The following is a 5,751-nucleotide window of genomic DNA, read 5'->3' on the forward strand; positions in this document are numbered from 1 at the left end:
GAGAAGTCTGTGGTGCTCCTTCGTCGTCACTCAAAGGAGGCCCGATCAATAGGCTATACTCAAGACCTTTTCTTCCTCCATCCCTGAAAGGATTTCCGCTTTGCATAGCTCCAAATATCAAGGTAACCGCATAACCTGTTGTTCACACAAGAGCATCTTAGTCCAAGTATTTAGTGATTTTGAATACTTACTTCGTAGTCCTTTAAAGAAGCAGCGCTCTGCTTCACTGTAACTGACGGAGTCATCAACCGTGAACTCTATCACAAATCCTCCTATGATGCAGTCGAGCCAATGGTCAAAACTGTGTGCGATATTATTTTCAGAAGCTTCCAATCTCCTTGCTAACTCTAGTTTCCAAACAATCAGATTGTCAAGCCTCCATCTTCCTTAGCCTTCTGCCAACTTCACGATCCACTCATATAACTCAACTGGGAAGGAACAGAAGAAGATTTTGTGTATTTCTATGTACATGTATCTTTCCAACCACTTTTCTTTCGTCAATTGTGAATTCTTGTTTTCTTGCGACGTGAATTCGTGGATCTTTCTATCCAACTAGTTTTCGATATCATTCTTAGTTGGATTCCAATGATACGACATCACACATCTCGTTATGCAGATCCCGGTCCTGGCAATGGAACCATTTGTTGGCTTGATGGGCCTTGACCCAGGTTCAGCATTTAGGCAGCCAAGAAAATCCCTACACTACTGGCCCTTTCGGCATCAGTCCACAGAACGTGGACCGAAGTCTCACCCGAAGCAGTATGGGGGGATGCAGGAACCAAGTTTCCACACCCTGAGATGGTTGTGATGTTGGTTTTCTATATTAATCCCTGCCTACAAGCAGATCAATAGGGCTTTTAGGGCTTATAGATGTATTTCCTCTTCCATCTTTCAGAACCTTCATGCAAGTATCACACTGTCCTTCGCACAGCCCTAAGCAATGGTTTAGGCACTCATGCACCCATGTGACTATGTTACTGTCTCATTCCATAATTATCTCAGTGGTTAGCCAACTTTATCATGCAATTAAGATTACCCTCGCGTAAATATCCATTATTACTTGCGTTTAAATAATAGATAGAAATAGATACATTCGCGCATCAATTTAACATAATGTAAACCAAGAGCTTAACATATCATAATTGGATGCAATAATCAGAGACAGAAAACACAGTAATTCCAAAATACTTCTCTTTATTTATAATTCAAGTTCCTAGTACATACTCTATCCACCCTATGCACACAGCTACAGGGGTTTGTGCACTTAGTTGCAGACTTCCACCCTAGGCCTATGCACACTCAGCTGCAGAGCCTCTTCCAATGCTAAGACTCTCTCTCTTAGCTCACCCAAGCTTACTAATGACTCATGATTTATAACTTACTTACTGTACTTGTCTACTTAGATCTTCTAAGACTTCCCTTTTAATACAATCCCATGGTCCACGGATCATGGGTAGATCTCAAAACCGACACAACTTATCTAAACTAAGGGCGGAAAGCCCTTTTAACTTTAGACATCTTTCGCACTCCACAATCACAAAATGCAGAGACTTTACATTTCATTACATAAAATTCAGACCTTATGCCCCACAAATTGGACATTTAACACAAAATTGATCCCCGGGGGACCCATTCCCAACACCTGGAGATATGGAAACACTCATGGCAATAAATTTGTTAGTCGAAAACCAAAACGAACTTGAGAAATGTCTTGCAACATACTTGTGTGACTGCTCATGAAGGTTGCGCAATTTCTGCTGGGAGGTCGGGAGACTGACTGCCAAAACTACGCAAGGCATAGTCGGGGCTCTCAAGAGGCTGACTGACTGCTGGAACTACGCAATCCATAGTCCAGCCTGGCCTATTGAGGACTGAAATTGCACAATGAACAATTTCAGTCATCAGTGACATGGAACAAGCAAACTGCATTGTGCATTTTCTGGGGCCAATAGGACATTGCCTCCAATAATTGTGCAATGCAAGCATAGAGGTCATTGCCTAGCTATAATTGCATAATTTATGGAGGGAAGGTAGAGACTTCACTTCCGGAAATTCGTAGTGCTAGCCGGGAAAGGCACAGTCCAGGCCAAGGCAGCCCAGTCCCATCGACGGGTGACTGAACACATGAGAAGTGTGAATGCATGATGAGATGAGTACAAGCAAGAGTGAATAATCATTCATGCAAACAACAAGCATGAGATTCATAAAATGGGAAAGAATGCATATGTGTGAAGCGAGTCGCTGCAACGATGACCATCCATGCAAAATAGTTTCATGCATGTGATAGCAGTGAGATGCGAAAAAAAACTAAAGCGGTGCTTCTACAAGCTAACATACATCAAAATGACAACAAACGCTCATTGAAATCAAGTAGACAACACTCACACAAAGCGAAACATAAAAAGTGACAGAAACGCAATGCAAGACATGAAAAGTGGGCTTACCCAAAAACAGCTAAGCAGAATGTGCTGACCAATCCTAGATGTAATGTGGGATGTTAGAGTTGTAAGTTTGATGTGAGGAATGAGCTTTGCGACATCTGGTTGATGAGTTTTGATAAAATCGAGGCTATGATGTGCATGCCACACATTTAGGAAAAGAAACACTTGGTGGGAGGTTTCTGAAATGATCCTTGCATGTAACCTCCAGCTGCTAAAAATAGAACCCTGAATCAAGGGATTCCTTTGCATGCTACCTTGGGAGAAACAATCCATGCATGCAAATCAGTTTTTCTTGGTCCCAGAGGGAACCGGTCAACTCAACTGCACATGCAAAAGTCTACTCAGCTGGGAGGAAAAAATTTGCATTTCTAGGAGGGAGGTGGGCTAGCTGCCGAGAAGATTTGTGTAATTTCTTGGTAGAGCAGCTTATTGTTACCCAGGATTGCACAATTTCTCGATTGAGCAGCTCTATTGGGAGGAATTGGGCAATTTTTCCAATGAACAGTGACAAGAATATTTGCACAATTCTAGAGCCCAGCAGGCTGCCAGACATAATTACACAATTTATGGAGGGAAGGTTGGTTACCCTTCATAATTATGCAATTTCATGAGGGAGTTACTCAGCCTGCAACCTGACCAAGTCCAGAGAAACAACTTGTGAGGGAGATGCAACAAGCTCTGATGCACAGGCTATCATTCTGCAAGAAAAAACACTAAATCTTCTGTACTTGACAAGGCAAGACATGCTGTTGTGAAAGGTTGGTAGGGACGCTCCAAAACCAAGCTAAGGAAAAATTTTGGAGGGTGGTTGTAGCCACTACAACACTTAGAGACACATTGGTAGAACTCTAGTTCTCTGAATTGAACTTGGTCGTGAAAAGCAAGTCTAACACCTCTGGACGTATTGTTCGGTTCTCAGTTCGTCTTGGTTTCCACACTAGCTTTATTGTAAGATGTAGCATCTGCCAATCTTGTGGTCAATTGACACACATTCCAAGCCAAGTCAACACATTTTTTCAATTGGGGTTGAGGGGTATATTGGTGCACAACCAGTGTAATCATCAGAGTCTTAGTTTCTGTAGGTTTTAACCTCGTACAAAAATTACCTGCATACAAATTCTAAAACACAGAAAATAAACAATGCGAGAGCATAACACATTAAACACATATACACAAAGATTTTCCCCTGGATCCCAAAACTGGGACTACCAGCTTGATTTTTCATTATGTTCCTTTCAATTTTACAATACATATTTATACATGTCGAAGCATCCAATACCATGGACAAAAACCATTGCATCCAAAACCATGGACCAAAAACCATCACGTCCAAAACCATGTGTAGAAAACATGCACAAAACCATAGGTAGGTCCTCCCAACCTAATATAGGGTCTAAAACCAAAATTTATTGGGGCGTTGCCCCAGACCCCATAGGGTGGGGTTACGTGCACCCCTCAAACCCCCTGTGACTCCCCCCGCTATGCAATTGGCGCAACAAAGGGGGGGCTCTACCCCCCTTCTAACCCCCCGATTACCTACATGGGCTAGTCATGGAAAGAATATAACACAACCCAACATTATCCCACTTGTTATTTTCTTTCCACGGGGGGCCACAAGAGATCTTAGTCATTTATCCAACCCTGCAATGCTCGTTGTTTCTCTACACCAAGAGAACTTTTCAGAGCTCACAGATTTTGTCAATGCATCTACAGTATTCTTCAAAGTGTCCACTTTTACCAGCAACACCTTTGTGTCTTCTATCATATCCCTCACAAAGTGATACTGAGCATCAATGTGCTTTGTCTTTGAATGATATGCAGGGTTGTTTACCAAGAAAATTTCACTTTGGCTGTCATAGTCTATCCTTATAGCTCCCTATACTAACCCCATACTCGAACACAATCTCTGCAACCAAACTACTTCCTTGCTTGCATGTGGCTGCCATGTATTCTGCCTCTGTAGTTGATAGTGCCACTATAGATTGTTTCTTACTCATCCAACTGACTGCACCTCCAAATAGGTTAAACACATACCCACTTGTAGATCTTCTCTGATCTAGATCTCTAGCCTAGTCTGTATCAACAAAGCCACGAATATCCAACACTTTGTCCAATCCTAGTCTTCCTTGGTAGCAAAAACCATAATCAATAGTGCCACACAAATACCTGAAAACCTGCTTCACTGTTGTCTAGTGCTCCTTCCCTGGTTTTGGCATAAACCTACTCAATACTCCCACTGAATGTGCAATGTATGGTCTAGTACAGACCATCACATACATTAGGCCACCGACTACACTTGCATATGGAACATGGGACATGTCCCCTTCCTCTTCTTGTGTCTTGGGACACTGTTCAGCAGATAACTTTACACCTAAAGGAATAGGAACCTTCACCTGTTTCCTATCCTACATATTTAACCTCCGCAATATTGTCTAAACATACTTCCTCTGGTTTAACCAGAGCTTCCTCTTTGTCCGATCTCTTTTAATTTCCATGCCCAAAATATAGTTTGCAGCACCAAGATTTTTCATGTCGAATTTGGAGGACAAATGGGTCTTCAAATCCTAGATAATTTCTTTGTCATTTCCAACCAGCAACATATCAGCCACATACAAGACCAGATAAATAACACGGTCACCAACTAATTTAAAATACACACAATGATCTGCTTTGCTTCTGGTGAAGCCAAGTCCCCGTATAAATGTATCAAATTTCTGATACCATCCTTGGCAACTGTTTTAACCCATACAAATACTTATTTAACTTGCATACCAGTTCTTTCATACCCTTCACCGCAAAGCCTTCAGGTTTCTTCATGTAGATCTCCTCTTCCAAATCTCCATGAAGAAATGTTATCTTCACATCCATTTGTTCTACCTCAAAATTAAAAGCAGCAGCAACAAATAAAATTAATCTAATAGAAGTTCCCTTGGAAAAAGGAGAAAAAATATCACCAAAATCAATTCCCGGCACTTGGGAATAACCTTTTGCTACCAACCGAGCTTTGTATTTCTCCACCTTTCCTTCTGCATTTGTCTTCTTCTTGAACACCCATTTGCTGCCAATGGGTTTCCTTCCAGCTGACAACTCCACCAAATTCCAAGCCTCATTTTTGTGCAAAGATGCCATTTCATCAACCATGGCCTCTTTCCAGAGTTTTCCATCCTCTAAATCGACTGCTTCCTTCATAGTTCTGGGATCATCATCAGTAATAGATAAAGAAAAAATTGAACAGAAAGTAGATGGACTATACCTTTCTGGCTGCCTTCTTTCTCGAATTGATCTTCTCACACCTGGAATTTGTGGCTCT

This window comes from Pinus tabuliformis, chromosome 2_1 (assembly GCF_031772625.1).
Source record: "Pinus tabuliformis cultivar Carrire ecotype Pingquan chromosome 2_1, CPIR1, whole genome shotgun sequence".
In the NCBI taxonomy this organism is placed as follows: domain Eukaryota; kingdom Viridiplantae; phylum Streptophyta; class Pinopsida; order Pinales; family Pinaceae; genus Pinus; species Pinus tabuliformis.